General features: G+C 42.0%; 1 long non-coding RNA gene across 1 annotated transcript in view; it reads right to left on the reverse strand.

The window, feature by feature from the left end:
* Nucleotides 1-6,078: 6,078 nt before the first annotated feature.
* The window catches only part of LOC141466030 (uncharacterized), a 34,818-nt gene continuing 21,509 nt past the window's right edge, over nucleotides 6,079-19,387 (reverse strand). The window contains exon 3 of the long non-coding RNA XR_012463287.1: nucleotides 6,079-8,442. This is a non-coding gene — a long non-coding RNA (uncharacterized lncRNA). The remainder of the gene's footprint in view (nucleotides 8,443-19,387) is intronic.

Consider the following 19,387-nt stretch of genomic DNA (forward strand, 5'->3'; position numbering starts at 1 on the left):
AGTGTGTCTGTTAGACCCTACCGCAACTTCAGCACTTGGATCTGTTTCTCATATTATACATTACTTTCCTTTGGGGAATCCTTCTTTCTCTGTAAAAGAAGCATGAAGCACAAGCTGTTACAGGCTCTATTAAATTATCCAAGAGATGTTGTGCTGGAGAGCATCCCTGGAAGTCATCCCCGCTTGCTCCAAGGCAAGATCACACTTGGCTAGATGGTCCCTGGGAGAAATCCCTGTAACTCTTCCTCGACACCTCCAGTGATGCAGCATCAGCTACAAACAGAGGCTGCAATGCTTCATTCCCCTTGCACTTAATTTATTTTTTTCTTCCTGACCTCAACACATCTTTGCTGCAAGTTGAGCTTGCACTTTCTTGTCCAACTCTTGCTGCATACGGCAAAGCTTTCTTTTGGTAACAGCCTTTCCTTCATATTGGACAACTCTTTGGAGGCTTCTTTCTCTCTATCAAAACTTTTCTTTCCCAAAGCACTTAATCTTCCTGTTGTGCTCCACCGGCCTCTCTCTGGCTTCCCTGCACTGCTCTTCTGGTGTGAGCTTTGTGTCCCTGTTGACCTTGTTGGCAATTTAGGTCTAAAATCCAATGTGCAACACAAACCTAGGAGTGAGGTGACTTGCTCCAAGGACCAGGACCTCAGCTGAATTCTAGCGTGTAGTTCTCCTAAAGGATAATAACTCTATGAGGATTTGGTGACCCCTCTGTAAGTCCCAGGGAGGAGTGTGCTGGCCAAGGCCTGGGGAGTTGTTCTGTGGCATGTTGGCCCTCCCTGCTCCATCTGCTTTCTATTGAGCTTGAAAAGGAAATGAACTGAGCTAAATGATTTCAAAGTGACATTCCCCACACTGCACTCTAATTCCGTAATTGCCAGCTCCATGCAGTTCCTAGTACTAAAATGTTTAAAATAATAGCCTTTGAAAAGAGCCAAGGCTTCAAAAGGGCCATACACCACCTCTGCTGGAGCAGTAAAATGGTGGCAGAATAATTTCCATATGCAGTAGATGGGTGTTTGGTTATTTGGGGGTCGAGCATAGTTTCTTCCTTTGCCAGGAATTTCTCTAAGCCAGGAGTCAAAATTACTTTTTTCCTTTGTGAACTCTTTATAAATGCTGCGTTGACTGATATATCAGCTGTGGTTTGGTCTTCAGTTGACCGCTCAAGCTTGCTGGTCTACATTTTTGAACAGACAAAAGAAACTTTCTTTTTTTTTTTTTAACATGGGCTACTCTGTATCTCCATATAGATAGAGGGGCGAAATAAATTTTTACTCTCAGCCCTTTGATCTGATTTATTTCCCATGTGCAGTTCTGTAAATGCCTCTGTGGCAATGATAGCAATGGCTTGGTTTAGTCTGACATCCATTAACTACATCTTCAGTGTGATGTAACATCTGGGACAAGAAAGACAATGCCCAGCCAGCTGACAGCGGGCAGCCACCAAAGATTTGTTGGCCAGTGGCGGTTTGTACACCACAGGTCAGGAGCTGCTGGCTTAGAGACTTCAGCATGCAAACCTGCAAGACTAATTGTGTTTTTACCAAACCATTAGCTGGTTTGTGTTGTATTCACTCTCTATCTCCATTTGCTCCATGCACACCTCACATTTTCCCACCCCTAATATTTTTGGTCAGATGTTTTTGTTTCTTGAAATCTCCCTCTGAAACAGTTGTACACTTTTGGCATAAAGTATCTACCAGCATGATTGACTTTACTGTATACTATCAAGTCCACTTCTGGAACTCATCAAGTTATTGTAAAGACTATTGTATGTATTCCATTAAATGAATGAGTATCTTGCCATACCTTTAAACAACCCTTCTGTTGGTTTTGACAGAGAAAATTCATCTTTTTTTTTTTTAAAGTAGAAAATAACCAGAATAAAAATAGCAAGCAATCTCTCCAGCAACGAGCAGTCAGAATTTATGTTCTCAGTGTGCATGGCTCTGAAGATGTGATGATTCCATTCAGCTGAGCATCAAAAAGATCAAAAGACTTTACTGAAGTGTAACTGTCACTTTGATCAGAAAGTTGTATTGGAAACTTAATGAAAATTAGTGGCTTCTTTTGACAGATGTGGTTCTTCCTGTTTCTAGTTGTGGTGTTGATACTATGGGAAAATAACCTGGCCCTGTTGCGTCCAGACACTGTGGTTGGGTTTTGGGTGAGATTAGATCAGGCTTTTGGTTTTGGGGTGGGTTTTTTTTTTTTGCAGTAAATATAGTTGCATTGAGTTTTGGCTCTGTCCAGTTTATTTCTGAAGTTTGACTTTCTTTTCTTTTTGTCCTAATCGCAAGTTATTCCATTCATTTCAAATTTTCCAGCTTTCTCAATAATTCCTGAAATGGATGCTTTCCTACTCTGAGTAGGATAAATGTTCTGAAATCTGAAACCCTAGGCTGACACTTGGAAAGTTTTGGTAGAATAGCATGGAAAAAGTTGGCCATATTTTGTGGGAGAGTTCAATGACTTTAAGTTTGTTTTTTTTGCAATTCCATTGTGCTTAACTTTACAGAAATGACTGTGGAAGCTAGAGAAGACTGTAGGATGGAGGTGGTTTGGGAGGTTGACTGCTGGGATGGTGGCAGGGAATGAGTCAGGAATGAACAATGCAGGTCACTCCACAGGAAGTTTTTTGGCTGAGACTTCCGTTGCATTCTCTCACTCAGGTGGTGACTGAATATGGCTTTGAAGTGATTTGCCCCCAACTAAATATAAATAGTTGGGGGCAAATCAACCTGCTTTTGTCAGTTTGGTTCTGAAGTTATCTAGAAAACTCTTGGTTCAGTGTATTTTGCATTCTTTCTTAGACTGTGAAACTCTTAGTTTATCTGGAAAAAACAATTTTTGTTTTTTTATTGTCGGGTTTTTGTTTTTTAAATCCCTCTTAAAAAGATAAATGTAAAGTTGGAGCATTAATTTCTTTAAGCCTTTTCTTTTAGTTTATGGTCTAATACTTAGAACATTAGCATATTACACATGATCAGATGGTGATCTCAACTTTTGAAAAAATAAGATCTAAGAGTTAGTCCCAGTGCGGGGCCCTAAATAAGTGCCTGCAGATGAGGCAGTCCAAAGGCTCTTCTTTCTCTCTCTAACCAGCTTCTACAAACACCAGCTGTAGTCATGCTCAGACGTTCAACTGGCCAGATTTGGGATAAATTAACATATTGAATTTGGATGCCCAACTCTGAATTTTATAGGGTTCAAACTGTTTACTGCACACTAGATTTGAAGCCCAATGGCGGCCAGACCACAGTTTCCCATCACTGTAATTCTGCTTCCCCAGAGATGGGGACCATCTTCAGAGCGGATGGTGGAAACCAGGCAGAAATGTCCTTACACAGCTGCCACCACCCTTGGAAGAGATGGCAGTAGCACTCAGCTTCCTTCAATTTCTGTTTTTTCATCAGAAGTCAGCTGGCAATTTTGTTGGCGTTGGCTCTCTGGTGATGCAGAGAGATGTTTGCCTTTTCCAGAGATCAAGCTGTCCCCGGGTGCTCTGCAAAACCAGCTTCACAGGGAAATGTCCATGTTATTTTTCCATAAAGTGACCACTTCCAGCAATGGTCGGTGCCAGTTTGCTCAGAAAAATTAAGCGGGCAGTTAAAGATTAGCTTGTGGCCTGAAGGCTATGGCCTTTTGAAAAAATCTTGTTTAAAAAAACAAACAGAAAAAAAATAAACCAAACAGGAGGAGTTGTTTTGAGTTGTCTTCAGTAAAAGGAGCAGTTGATAGTAGAATGGCATGCTTCTTTGGTGACACCTTGCGTCCTTCGCAATGAATATATCTAAATTCTTGTTTCCTGAACCCTGGAGAGGAGTCAAGTGTCCAAAGAGAGTTTCATGAGTTTTGCTCATGGGTCCAGGACTTCTGCGTTCAGCGTGCTGGGCAGACAGTTTGTCTCCACTTTCCTCAGGAGCATGTTGCCAGAACTTGCCTGGATGCTTCTGACAGCCAGTATTTCCCACTGCAGAGCAGGCTGCTGCCTCCTCCCTGGGTCTATCAGCTGCCTGGAAAGCCCAGCAGACAGCTCGTGCCCTGCCATTCCCAAGCCGTGCACACTAGCCCATGTGCAATCTGGGCTGTAATCCCAGTTTTTGCTAAACAAAAGAGAATATAGATGTTTTTGCATTTAGCCTGAGCAGCCGTCAGCCACCCTCCCCATGGCCCCGGTGAGGCTGCGTGACCGCCTGGCCTTCACCATCGCAGCAGTGGGGATGAACCATGAAGTTTTCCTCCTAATTCCTAGGTTGCTTTATGCCCTGAAGCTTGAAAGCGTAAAGCTTTCCAAAGCACTTGGCTTTATAAAATGCTTGTAATTCTGGGTATTTTTATTACCCGTGTCAAGGCTTCCACTAGTGTAACTTCATGGATTTCTAGCAGAATTATTCTTGATTTCTATCCATGTGAGGAGAACAGGATCATATTGCAAGACTTTTCAGCCTGGGACCATTATATTTTCAATTGGAAGCATCAGCATTTTGTCTGTAGACATTTCCAAACCTAAATTATTCTGATCTTTGAGTTCCACCAATTTATTTCATTAATATTTTGATTTCTTGGCCTGTTTTAGGACGGAAATGAAAGTTGAAATAACAGGATTCCCTCCAGATCGGAAATTTTGCTTTTTGAGCATGTCTTATGTTGCCTAATTTAACATATATATATATATATGTACATATACATGTCTCTGTAATGAGTACCTTGGGACCCTGCATAAAAGTTCACTATAGTTAAGTGTTCCTTATAACAGCATTTGGCAATTTACCAATAAATGGAGAAATGTCCAAGCAATTGTATAGTAACTTCATGGACAAGCTTCATATTGATCAACTTTAAAAAAATGTCTTGTAAGGAATACAATAAACACTTGAGAATAGAAAACTTGTCTATTTACAAGCTAAACACAGCTTGCAGTGAAGAAAACAAGAGAAGTAAACCCATGATACCCAGGTCGGTCTCACGTCCTTGAGATTTTTCTGTGTGGGAATTTGGCACAAACAGATCTACTATGGCAGAATTAGAGTGTTTTGAGCATGCTGAGCATCCCTTTTAAGCTCCCCCAGGCAGCTGTTTCACACTCCCTTCTTCTCTCTGCATGCCTCCCTCCTCTTCATCTCTGATGTTTGGAGCTGTTGCTCTGCTGACCTTCGTCTTTCCCAAACCAACTCCTCTGCCTTCCAGACCTTTCTTTAAACAAAGACCTACCTATCTATCCTCAAACATTTAGTTCCAAACCTTTGTTTCTCGTTTTAATTTCCCCTCTATCACCAGGCTTTTCAGGATTGTGGCACCTGCTTTTGGTAGGAGCCCTTGGAGGGAGAAAGGGAGGGCAAGAGGGCATCTTTGTGGCTAGGAATACACAGGGGAAAGTAATATAACTTTGGCTCTCTCCCTCCATCTAATACCAGAAGCTTTCTCTTTCTGGATGGAGACAAAATGAAATTTTCTCTTGTGGTGTTTTTTGATTGCATGATAGCTTAAATGTTGCTGTTCCCTGGGGGGTCAGTGGGGACAATGGGTGTTGAGCGCCTCTGAAAATCCTTCTTCTTAGGAAGCCCTGCCTGGAAAGGCTGGGCTAGGTCAGGCTTGGCTACAGATCAACTCTGAATTGGGCTTGGACGCACCTGACATATGCCGACCCAATGGCTCAGCTAGTCTTTTGCTATTTTTGTCTTTTCTTTAGGGAGACAGCTTGACTGCTTAACACAGCGCTTAACTCTCAGGTCACGATCTGCATGTCTTCAGGTCATAGGGGAATTTTGGCTTGCCAAGTGTTAAACCTTCTGTGTTTATAAGCATTAAACCTTAATGCGGTTACTGCTTGCTGCTCTATGTGTTTTCTTTCAGTCTTGTGAAGACTATGACATATAGCTTAAGGGCACAGCAGACAGTAACTCAAGCTTTGTTTAAGACATTGCAGCTAAAAATGTTTCATGCTACTAACACATTATGGTAATGTGGGACACTTTACACTGTGTAAATATAAAATTTGCATGTTATGAGAATGAGATATTTTATATTTTCTTGCCAAGGGAAATATTTACTTTTTTTTTTTTTTTTAATATTGATTTGTATATCATTAAAAAAACACCGTATTTTGTTAGCTTTTGTGTGAAATAGGGGATAGAATCTTAAATTTATTTTAAAAAATAGAAACCACATCATGCAATCATTTCTACAAGATGTGGGAGTGCTGACCTTTTTAGTCACTTACAAATCACAGTGTAGCTGAGTAGGGATGTCTGGTTGGCTTTTCCAGTTGCTGCAGCCCTGACAGCCTGCAGGTGAATGACATGTGGAGAGGACACACTCACTTCAGTCTTCCTACCTTCTTACTCGTTTCTCTGATAGCTTTGGATCAGCACAAAATTCTTGTCCTGCTGAGCATCTGCTGACCTCAGTGATCTGCTGAAGTCAATCAACCTCTGCTGACCTCAGTGATTTCCCTAAGAACTATCATGTATATGGAGGCTTTCCTGTCCTGAAGACCTTTATTTTAAGGGCCTGTCCCAAAACTCACTGAGTCGATGGCAAGCCTTTAACTGACCTAAATTGACTTTAAATTGAGTCTTATTGCAGAATTTGCTAGTGGAATACAACAGGGATTTTGTGTCCTGGCATGTTTTGAGCAGAAGAGCCTTTCTGCTTCTGGACAAAGAGGGTAAAGCTGTATTGGTGTGGGACAGGGCATCAGTTCCAAATGTGGCTCCAGGAAAGTACTCATATGTAAGAAACAATGAACAACTCTTCTGAAAGCATCAAGAGTTATTTAAAAAGCCACTTGGCAGCTTTTTAATCTAGTTACAAAGATGTGTGCAAATTTTATTTCAAGGTAAGTGGAAAAAACCAAATACTAAGCTGTTAAATTTAATCTCTATCCAGAACATTGTAATAAATAAAGAAGGAAGAAAATACCTAACTACCAAAGAACAATGCAAGCATATTAGGTCTTGTAAGTTTGTGTTTGCCTGGACTCCAACCAATGCCTGGTTGCACACTATAAATTTGCACATGGTATTTCTATTTGATTTCATTTGGTTCTCCTGATCTACCTCTTCTCTAGGTGGTGGATGTGTGGAGGTGTTACTCTACTTAGCTATAAGAGAAGGTTTTACACACACACTTGGATGAGGTCTGGCTATAAAAAGCACTGATTATTTTGCCTTGTATGTATTGGTTAAGGGACAAGACCTATATAACAAGGTACTTTAATCTTGCGTTGTTATGGAGCAATTGCTGGCATGTTGCAATGTGTTATTATAGGAAGCCAAATTCTGATCTCATTTGTAAATATGCAACCTTTATAGAATCTAAGAGGCTCAGATGAATGTAAATGAGAGCAGGAGTTTACTTCATTCTTTAGAAATTTAAAGCAAAGTACAATCATGGGAAAACAGAGGTGAAAGAGTCCTCAACAGATCCTCAATCATCGGTGTGGATGAAGGTAGAACCAATTATGTCTGTATCATTCCTGTCAGCTGTTCATTTAAATTGTACTAGAAGATAATCCAGTATGGGAAACCACTCCTTCCCCAAATGATATACTCCAGTGCTTCACAGTTAGGTTTTCCTTGTGTCAAACCCGAATCTTCCCTGTTGCAATTTTAATGCAATTCCTTTTTGTTCTATCTACCATGCAATATTGCACTACTAATCTGATTTTTACTTTGCTAGCAATATTTTCTTGTGTTTTCTACCTGGAGGTGTTCACAGATGTGTTTTCCAACAGAACAATTGTAATTAATTAAGGTGCTATGGGGCAACAAGAATAGAAACTATTACATCTACTAACAACAGTCATATCTCTCCTTATCTGCCTAATAGAAAAACAATTTAATTAAATGCCTCTGCTTAGTCAAGTGGGTTTGCAGTCTGAGTTTGCTATTCCTGTTAATAGAGTCAAATTTGTTTATTTTGGGGGATTCCAGAAATTCACGTAACCTTTTTCCAAGAACGGCTGTTGTCAGCCGAATGATAGTAATGTTGAATCATTTGTGCTGGGTTGTGACAAGGATTTCCGTTCCTGAAGAGAGAGCAATTGAAAGGCAGGAGCGCGTGCAGTTACAAACCGTGGTAGGCATATACACTGTTGATGAACGTGAAGAAGACAGAGGAGCTTTTAAGAGACCAGCCAGCCAACAGAGAGAAGGGGATTATTCAAGGTAGGGCACCATGGACTTGGCAAAGGAGATGCAAACTTTGTCCTTGTAAAAGAAACTTTCTAAAAATGCCTCACTGTTGGCTCTGCTCCACTGACACTAGTGAGGCTGGAAGATGTAGGAACAGCCTAAAGGACTAAAAGCATGAATGGGAGTTCTCTGCTGTGCCATACTGGTGGAGCTGGAGGAGTGCTTGCAGCACTGGGAAATCCTTAGCGAATGTCCTAGTGTAGACAGGGCCCCGTGGAGCCGTTAGGAGTTAAATCTGCAGGAAATAAAAAGAGGGGGAGGGAGTGTGAGAGATGCAGTACAGACCGTTCCTAATAGGAGTAAAACTGCACATAGACCAGAATACAATATACAGAATATAATTGAAAAAGATGTTTTGAATGAACAATAACCTTTAAATTCTTTAGTGTGTGTTCTCTGAGCTGTAGAATGTTCTGATTGTTAAGGCAATTAGCTTTTAAAAATAGTTATTTTTTTAGATTTTAATTACATGCTGCATTTTGCCTTTGTTATTAGATGGGGTCAGTAAGGTTACTGAAGTAATTATTGCGCTCTGCTTGGCACTGGTTAAAGCATAACTGGAGTAACTGCATTCAATTCTGTATGAAAAAACGTGGACAAATTGAAGAATTTAGAGGAGTGGAAGAAAGATGGTAAGAAGTTTGGCATTCAGATCTAAGAGGAAAGGTTAAGATAACTTGGCACCTTTAGCCTAAAGGCAAAAGAAGAGTGTGGGGAACATAATAACGGGAGACATAAAGGAATGTTATAAAGAGGACAAGGATCAATTATTCTCATTAGTCAACAAGGATGGGACAAATAATAATTGGCTGAAGCAGAAGAGAAGTTTTAGGTTAAATATTAGGCAAAACTGTAGAAGAACTGTTCAGCAGTGGGATAAGCTGCCAAGAGCCGTTGGACAATCACTGTCGTTGGAGTTATTCAAGGCCAGACACCCATCTACAGGAACAGTTATAGAATAATTAAATCAATCCTACCACAGGCAGAGGGGTAGGCAAGGGGTCCTTCTGGCCTCAGTGATCAAGATTTTGTTAGGGATCTACTTTTTCAGAGTTCACGCCCACCCCTTATTTTGTAAACTTCTTCAGCCTCTGCTAAAATCAAGGAGAGCAACAGTTTAAAGCTGCTCTTTGTCGGATCAGAAAACATGTGAGACATAAAATTATTCCATGATCTGTGGCCATGCATTTCTTTTTACAACTTCTTAGAATCAGACTTCCTCTTCTCTGAGTGTCTCTACTTTGTCCCTTTGAAAATATGAGCTCTGGGAGAATAAAGTAGTAACCAAAATAGAGTAGAATGGCTTTGGACTTGTTCATTGCTATTCACTACTTTATGGCAGCTTTTAGAAGTTAAATTGTAAATAACTTCTGTGTTTTATTGACAATATGCTCCTCATCTTCCCTGCTACTTATATGGAAGAAACTGATCACGCCAAGTGAAAACTCTGCCTTCCTGGTGTCAGCAGACCTCTTCCCGTGGATTTTTTGAGATGCTGAAAACAGAGCAAACCAGGAGTAACTCTACAAAAAGTTGCTCTGGTCCACAATGGTTACCAGCTTGATTTGGCCCCAAAATTGGCCTGGACAGGTTCTGCTTCCAACTTAATGATGAATGTCAAGGGATGGCTCCAAATATTGGTCACTGTGTTTGCAAGTAGGAGCAGATCATTTTTAGAGGCACATCACGCTCTTTTTGGCACATCCAAGATTAGAATCTGGCTGCCTGATGGACAAAAATGAGATGGCTTACGTGCGCTCTGAAAGACACTGCAGAGATGATATAAAGGGCATTGAGCTAATTTGTATTGCTAATAGTGGTCTTAAAGTGGTAATTACATATGCAATTATAAACCATGAGCCCAGCCTGTTTATTTTTCCCCTCTAGGGCTAATGAAAAACAAAGTAGTCTTAGTGTTTTGTGAGATCCTGAATGCAATGCAAGCAATCATTCACTGGCTAACTGGAAGGCAGAGGCACAGTACGACACTGCTTGGGTTAAAAAAAAAAAAGGAAAAAAAGAAAAAAAAAACCACGCTAGTGGCAAAGATTTTAAATCCCTGGAATAATGGTAAAGTCATACAAAATCCTTATATTTTCTAAGCCTGAAAACACTGAGCAGCCCCTAGTGTCTGGAATGACCTGTCTGTCCTTGCTCTGTCCACTTCTAGCCAGTAACATTACTTGAGAGACACAGGGATATGTCTGCCTTGGAGATTACCTCTCTTAGCCAAGAGACTAGAAGATGCTCACAGAGCAGGAGGAGATGCCACTGCATCGACCCCATGTGTAAACTAAACAACCCCATGACCATAACGGTGAGATGCCTTCACTAAGCTCCATCACTCTTTTATTCTCCCCACTCCTGTTGCCCTTGACATAGAGCGAAAGGTGCTGGGAGGCTTTGAAGAGGATGGTGTGGGAGGGCTCCCTGTGACTTGGGAGCCCTGGGAAGGCTGAGCTGGGAAAAGTCCTCCCTGAGGGACCTGCAGCGGGTCTGTGTGCTGGCTGGTTACTCCAGCCAGAAGGCAGGAAGGGTCGATGAGAACCCACCTTGCTCCCCATCATGGCCCTTGTACACCCAGTGGCTCCATGAGGAACCATGGCTGTCTCATCGCCAGGCTTCACTCTCCCTCACTCTGAGGATGCTCAGATCATCTTCTACAAAGTGTGGGAATAGAAAGGGGAGATGCTTTAAGCAGGCCTATTTTTCTGCTCTTGTGGAGTTGAAAAAGACCATTTCACAGCATTAGCTCTGCATTTCTTTTCTAAAAGCAGGTTGTACTTTTGAAGAATAACTAATATTTAATTTCCATTAAAAACAAGCAAGTAATGGCCTTTGAATTTAGTTATCCTTGGAAAATATTATTGATATGTATATGTCTAATAGGTCATGCATCTGAGCCGGGAGGGAATGAACCTTTTCTTCTGTAATGTCTATTAATGAGTCTACGTGCAAAACTTCATCCAATGGTTTTTGGAACTATAAACCCTTCCTTTCTTGGCTTGGTTCTTCAGGCTCTGCTAACTCTTTTTTTTTTTTTTTGCTGCTGTCTCATCCTGGACTAATTCACATGTGAATGTGAGGGGGAAGAGTACCTTCACCACCCCTTCAGTGCTGAATTGCAGCAGTCTGGAGGTCCAAGAGGCCAGGCATTTCTACCTACAAAAGCAGCTGATGTATTAGCGTGGAGGGCAACACAGTCCTAATAACACCAGTATTCAAGAACTCAAAGCTGCTTGGTGTGGCCGTGCCTTTTCTGCTTGTGGGTCTCCTTGCTTGCTAGCACCACTTTGTAACCTCGGGCACCCTCGAGACCCAAACCCCTTGCTTTTAATTCACTGGGGAATTTGTGACATAACAACATTAAGGCACCGCTCGCTCTGGCTTTTTCTGTGATGGGGGGTATTTTAAAAAAGATTCCTGCTACAAAGTTGAAAGAGTAGAGGAAGAAAATCCGGCATGACTTTGGGGTAGTGCAAACGAGTCATAGGAAACTCACTCTAGAGATATCTCCAGAGACTAGTCAAGACAAAAGTTACAGCACAAGCATTTGGAAGGGGGCCACTGCAAACAATTTGTCCTCATTCCAGTTGAGCAACTGTAAGCAGGGACATTTTCAACACAGGCCATTTAGGGACAGAAGGAAAGATTGGATGGCACTAAAAGAAACTACACAAATACATGGTGATAGGATGACTCGGCCACCCGCCACACATACTCTGCTGCTTCATTGTTCTTTCTCCTATCATCCCGACATCTGAAAAGGTCCCACCCCGGCACAGCGGCACAGCACAGCGGAGACCGGCATAAATTAACTCCAGGTGACAAAATCACCTTCCTCAGCTGGCCTCTGTTTGGCGGGGAAGGGAGGGCAGGGGTTGTATGTGTGGCAGGAGCTGAGGACAGTGGGGTAAAAAAGGATTTTGCTTTTTAAAGTGAGCAATATGGCAAACATAGGGAGGAAAGATGCTTTGCTCTGCTGTGGCATATTTTGCTCTGTGAGTCTTGGGTTTAAAGGGCTGCAGTCATCCTGCTTTTTGAGGAAATGCTTGGATATAGTTATTCCAATTTCTTTAATCCTTCTCTTCTCCCTAACTCACAAGCTATTCTTGCTCTGCTATTTTCCCCAGCATGCCAAAGGCACCATACCTTTCTGTGGAAAGTTTCTGCCACTCTTTCTGATTTTGTATTCATGCTGCATAAATAAGAACAAGACCTCCCTCCAGCACCTTGGCATGGATGGGAGGATGGTGCATGATAGAAATATTATGTAAGCAAGGTCTGAATGTCTGCAGCCCCAGCTCTAGACAGCCGTTGTCCACAGATATTTTAAAACTGCGCTTTCCTGCCCCCCCCTCCCCCTCTTCTGAGCACCACAACACAATACAGTTTCATTCAGTGAAGAGCTGGCATTCGGGGGCTGGATGGCTTAGCTGGCCCGTTTTGGGATGGGGTGCCTTTCATCTGTAGGTCACTGCTTTGAATTCTGCCCACATTGTTGGCAACCAGGAGCCCTTCTCCTCTGATGGCAGTGCAGAAGCATATGCAAAATTGCTAGGAAGTCTCCGATCCTAGACACCATGTCTAGATCGTAAAAGCTACCGTAACAATTGAGTCTAAATGGCACCCTTCTTGGCAGCTGAAGCAGAGGCCAAGCAATAAAAGGGCTATGGAGAATGGTCTAGTGTCTAGCATCTATAAGCTAACAGTGAGGAACACTGGTGAGGGAGTGTGAGAAAGTATGCACAGCCCATGAAGTCTCCTTTGTGTGAAGAAAGAGGATTTAAGTCTCCTAGGCTGAAAGGCCAACACCTTTCAATAGCAGAAGAATCATTTACAAATGTGAGAACAAAACCATTGTTAGTCCTCGTGCCTTTAACAATGCTGCTTCCTGTTGGCATCTTCTGCTTACTAATAACACAGCCCCACGATTTGTATCTTCACAGTGCTGCACGAGCACTAACTAATTAATCCTTTCTCACCCCTCTGAGGCAAGTAGTTTTTTATTTTTAATTGTCTGTAGTGGAGATGTCTTCCTTAAAACTGTTGCAGATATCGTTGTAAAGGCTACATAATACTGACTACACAGCGTATGCTAACCTTAGGATTTCTGCTTTTGAATCAGCTATTCCAGTTCAGGTAGGCTACACCCAGTTATATGTTTTGCTGAACGGAGGTTTTAATTAAAATAAATGAGAACTAATTCTTGGAAAAGAAAATTCAGAGCAGGGCAGGGTTTCAGTATAACGATATGAAACAAACAAGCAGCCCCTCCTTTCTGCCCCCCAAACAAATCAACTCCCCTTCACTGGAATAATCTCTGGCTGTCTGACCTTATTTATTCAGATGCTGACATGAATCATCATCTGAGCAAGTATTCCCTCCTACACCTGCAGTACTTGGGGTTATAGTTCTCCTTGGTTTTCAGAGGCAATAAGAGCTCAGTGTTACTTGGAGCCGTCTCCATCTGGCAGGCCATGAAGTCCACAAAAGCACAGAGGTCTTTCTGTAAAAATGGAGTCAGCCCAGATTGCTTTCTCTTTACACAACATCTCAAGAGGACTCTGGACTTGTCTCTTTTGCAGTTATAGTCAAGTGTGCAGTCTCTATCCTTCCTATCTACTTTTTGTGTGATGACCTCTTCTTGGGGTAAAGAACTGCGTGGGTGAGTTTGGGGGAGGGGTTGTTCTTCTCGGGAAAGCCAAATTGCAGGATGCAGCACATCTTGAGCTTGGCAGCCTTTCTCACTTCCCCAAGAGGCAGCTGAAGGGCCCAAGCAGGGGTAAGACGTTATCATCTCAATTCTAGCGTGCCAGAGCATATCCTTATACACAGATAGTGACACACTGTGTGCACCACAGTTGACCTTCATGGACCGGAGGAGATCCTTCGGTGGCAGCTAAGGGAATATCTCGTGTCATCGGTACGCTGTTACAAGGCTGAGTCCTTAACAAATGAGTAGCTTTGCAACGTTAGCCATAAAGCGTGTACAAAAGTGAAGGCAGAAGTTAAACATTATGTTATCTGTCAGTCATTCATTGTTTGGAGGCAATATCCCAAGAGCATGGCTGAGCATTGGTGTCATAAAGATCTATACATTGCTGTTGGAATGGGGTCATTTGTCACCATCTGGGATTATACCACTAGCAATATACAAGCATATTCAGAGTATTATGCAGCTCCAGGTTTCAGCCATATGGAAAAAGTGTAATAAAGTGAGAAATTCAATCCTTTAATAGAATCCAGAGCACCCTCCAGAATGTTTTCCTTAGTATTATTTCTTTGCAATGCAGGCTTAATAACCACTGATGTAGCATTTAAATTGGAAGAGATGCGACATCTAGATAAGCTGGGAGATCTGCTGATACCAACTGCCTTCTGATAGGAAAATCCCTTGCTCTTTCAGTGGAAAAACCCACCAGGCTGACTAGAGCCAGAGGAAGGGTATGGCACAGCTGTGGCATGCATTAACCTCTTTTGACTTTTGTCTCTGTAGACACCCAGAAGGGCTGCCTTATCCCGAAAGAAATATTGACTCTGGAAATTGTCTTTGCACTCACCTCTTTCATGCATTGTTCATGCAAAATGCTTAAAAGAATTGTGAATTGTGACAGGATGTTGATGGTGCACAAGAAAACAGGAGTCCTTGTCTCCTTCCCTACTCTCTCTCTACCCCTCTTTATAGACTACATTTGTGGTAGAGTAGCCACATTGATATGACCTCGCTGCTTGTAGGAGACTAGGTTGGTCTGTGCAAATCCATCAGCAACTGTAAGACACGAAAATGTTTACTGATGAGCTCAGAATTCAAAATTGATTTTCTGTAATCTTGCCTGGTAGTGCCAGGCAAGCTCCCCTAATGTTGGATAGAGTATATGAAACTGGATGCTATGTTGTTAATGATTTGGAGCTATGGTGGAACTGGGAGAAGTTCCTGTAAGAAATTAGTTCCATTGATTTAGAAGCAATGATATCTGGATGAGACTCTGCTGCTGGCTGAGCATCGACAGGAGTGACTGAAGGAATTTGATGTAATTCCGAGCTTCATGTCTCCAAAATAGGCTGTCCCTGAGATGTACCTGGCATGGCATTGTAGCCTAATGCCAGAGAAATGCAAATGTTCCCTGAACAAAATGTTAGGGTTTTCTGAGGCCAGGAGCAAATAATATATGTTGCTGTCTGGGAAAGGTACAAATAGCTACAGCTCAGTGCAAAAAACTACATTATGGCTATATCTGGCTTAAGTGCTACATAGTTCTGTGGGCTGTTAACAGATGTTGCCAGAGCAACTTGTTATGACAAGCTGTGTTGTATTTCTGAACCCAGTAAGGTTACTGGCACCACCTCCTCCATCTCCCAGTGAATGGGAGTTACCTTTGGTTGAGATAGGTTCACAGCCCATCCCAAATAAATACCCTTGAAGCACCATATGAGGAACTAATGAGGCTGTGAGCCAAGTTCAATGTGTGTGACCAATAGTCCCCTGATAGCCAGGTCTTCCTTGTTGCTCTACAGGTACATAGAGCTGTTCAGGATATTTTAAGAGCTACATTTTTAGACCTAGACCAGGGTAGGAGATGCCAGTGCGGAGAGGGTACAGATCATCAGAAAATGGGGAAAGAGGGCTGGAGAGTGGCAGAGAAGTTTTGCAAAACAGCCAGAAACTAAAGGAGTTGTGTGGCAGCCTCATGCCTACATCTATATTCTAAATCGGATAAAGGAAGGATTTGTACCCAGCTGGATAGCCAAGTTGCAATTGGATTTAGTTGGGTAGATCCCTCTGTGTCTCATTTTTTGTAGAAAAGTTTAAACTCTTCTCAGGGAGTCCCAGGAAATTTTTTAGAAAACTGATTTTTTTTTTTTTTTAAATCAGTCTAGTTACAGTTTTCTTAGCCAGGTTATTTTCTCACTTTATGAAAGCCCTGCAAGTTAACTCTTTGGGAGAGGGTATGAATGGTGCGTTACATGATATCTTAGTGAATCAGGCTAGTAGAGGATGAGCTTTTCACACAGTGAAACAGATAAATCAATGGCAGTGATGTAGGCTGCAGGAAAGTCTGTGGGAAAAGCCCAACACGCTAGCATTTTGTAAGTCAGAGGAAAAAACCTCTATATTGTGTTTGCCTAGTTACTTTTCTTTCCTACTGATGCAAAAGAGAAAACAATGCAGAAGATCACCTTGAAGAACATTCCCACTTCTTTGGCCCTTCCTGTTGAGTAGCCAGAAATGAGGAAAAATGAATGAAGGCTCCTTCCAGGGGACAGCAGTGGGAATGGGTGCAGCGCATGACAGCCACCATTGACCCATCTTTCTTGGTTTGTGTGAGTCAAAGCAAAGTGTAATTGTGATGTAGCCCTTTGTCATCTCTCAATTACTTGACAGAACAATAACACTAAAAAGATAAACGAAGTGATAAAATAAACAAATCCTCTAAAGCTTTTATAATCTAACTGATTCTTTTCTCCCAAGCACAGCCTGCCCAGTGGCAAGATGGGGAGCTGTAGTTTGTCAAAAACAACAGTCTACTGAGCCTGGAGAGGGAAATTCTTTGAGTGAGAGGCATTTCAATCACTTTACAAAACTGGACATTTAGTCTCTCTCTGTATTTGATATGACAAAAATAACTGCGTGAGATGGTCTGTGATCAGGAGCCATGCTGATCACGGCTGGTAAAAGCCAGCAAGGAATGGCTTGGGCCATTACTGCCAAGAGGATGGGCCGATGTAGACCACAACTGACTTAGTCCAAAAAGCGAATAACCCTCAGGGTCTGATCTACAAAAGTGCTGAAGTAAATGGGAGTTGTGGTTGCTCAACACTTCCATGGATCAGGCTGCTCTGTCCTCATTAGCCATGCTGCTGCTAAGTCTTATAAATCTTGCAATTTCTTTTCATGCAGATAAGTTATCGTGCAGGAGTATCTCAACACCTGGCCTCTGCTGATATTCTGCCACCTCCCAGCTGAGCTTCAGTCCTGGTCCTGGCTCAGAAACCACCCCAGCTACTCTAAGAAAAGAGAAGGGTCTTAAAAGACAGCTCCTGCACTGGAGCAGGGGCAGAAGGCCCTCCACCTTGGCAAGTCCCGCAGTCCCTCACAGAATGAAAGCCCCTAAAATACTTTCGTGGCACTGGTATCCATTTTTGGTAGCCTAACATCTGCGGATGCCTAATTTTACTAATCCTGCCTGTGACTAGCTCAGGCAGGCTGGCTGATGCATTCGCAGAAAGATGGAGCTAACATATGCAAGAACAGGAAAAAAGCCAAACCCTCATCAGGCCAATGAAGTCAAATGAGCAGGTTTCTGGGATTTGGACATGTCATGTCTGCCATCTAGTTACTAGTCAGAGCATGTTCCATGTAGAAAATGAAGAGTAAATAATCCAGTACCACATAAAAGGGGTATAAACTTACTGGGACTTTTGACAAATGAGAGAAAGACTTTCAATGGTATTTTAATTGAGATGCTTGGAAAACAATATGATTAATAATTAAAATTAAAACATTTGAATTCCTGTACTTATTTTATTTGGCTGTAAAAATAATTGTATATGCTAAAATAATAGGCACGAATACAAGCGATGAAGTGTTACTGCAATAATGGAGTTGAAAGCTCTGGGTCCCACTCTCAAATACAATGAGGTTGTTAGCATGAGGTCCTCTTGGCATGAGACGTGATCTGGTAAAAGTTTGACCAGTGAAGTGGAAGCCAGGACATCATAAGTTCTGTGCTGTTTTGTTCTTTGATTGATTGGGTAAGGCACAAATTGGCACAAAGAACAATTTTGAATCTCAGTTTACCCATCTGTAAATGGAGACATATATCACACTGATGTTATCAGACTTAATCCTTGTAATGTATTTAAAGCTTCTCAGGTGTAAGGTATTATAAAAAAATGCAAAGTTTATTGTTCCTAATCTAAAGTACCATATGAGATTTTCAGTATTCACAATGTTGTATTTTATCTGCAACTTTAGCTGTGAATAATGTTGTGCCTTTATACGCACACACATGTTCTAGCTGAAAAATAGTATTCTCTTTGCTTTCTAACAAAGCTTTCTGCAGTGTCGTTCAGCATTCAAAAATAAGGCTGCAATTCTGTTGAGCACTGATTTAGCTTAAATATTCAATTTACTTAATTGTTCTGAGCCATTTAAGATGCTGATTTGCAGATAGTTATAAAATAGCTAAAATACTGCTTAAAGATATAATACTGACAGTTTATTCACAATGTAAAAGACCCCTTAGATTTACAAACCAGAGTTGTTCATTATAATGAACGCTAAACTTTTGCAGAGGAACAGCTCATCCTTAATTTTAGGGTTTTGTACATAAAAGAAGATGCCCACAGCTACAGAAGTACTAGTGTTTGCTATGTATAAGAGGAAGAATGAGTTAAGGGTCTTATGCCACTTGTTCTGGAATACTGTGGCTGTCTCAACAGAATAAGATACTGGGTCTGTGTAAAAAGATATAAAAGGGCTGGATGATGATACCTTTAGTCTCTCTGAGCTCAGAAGGTAGCAGAACTCATTGAATAGGGTAGGACATGGTTCTGTTGGCCTCAGAGCCTGGCCCAGAGTTCAGTTTTCAGTTCTTGGTGTTAGACCAGGTCTCCCTGACTTACTGTCAGATGATGTCCTGTAGGGGACCTCACAGCAGGAGCTCGGTGGGCAGTAAGGGGGATATGGCAGGGCACTGCACATGCTGCACATTTCACCCAGCGCCATAGAGGGGAATGCAGCACATCTAAGGAGTGGAGCTGATAATAGAAGGGGTGGAGCTGATACTGGACCAAGAAATTTGCATTTTCACCAAAGGTTAAATAATATGTATGAGTAATCTGTGGTAAAACACTGAAGAAAAACTTGTCTCAATACACTGCACTGAATACAGGGAATTAGGAGCCGATGCCAGAAGCAGTCCTCTGCTAAGGGCAGCTGTGTTGTCAGGGAGATAGGACGAGTGTCAAAAAGAGACAATATCTCCGGGATATTCACTGCAACCTGTGTGTCAGCTCCCTGATGAGGCAAATTGGCTCAGAGCAGCCCTGTGCCGTGGCCTGGGACTGACTGAAGTGAGCTGGCATCCCAGTAAAATTCAAGAACCTGATCTTTCCTGTGGCTTCCTTTGGGGTGGCCCCATCTGTTTGGTTTGTCTCTGGTCCCTGCCCCCCAG

This window comes from Numenius arquata, chromosome 6 (assembly GCF_964106895.1).
Source record: "Numenius arquata chromosome 6, bNumArq3.hap1.1, whole genome shotgun sequence".
Classification (NCBI taxonomy): Eukaryota; Metazoa; Chordata; class Aves; order Charadriiformes; family Scolopacidae; genus Numenius; species Numenius arquata.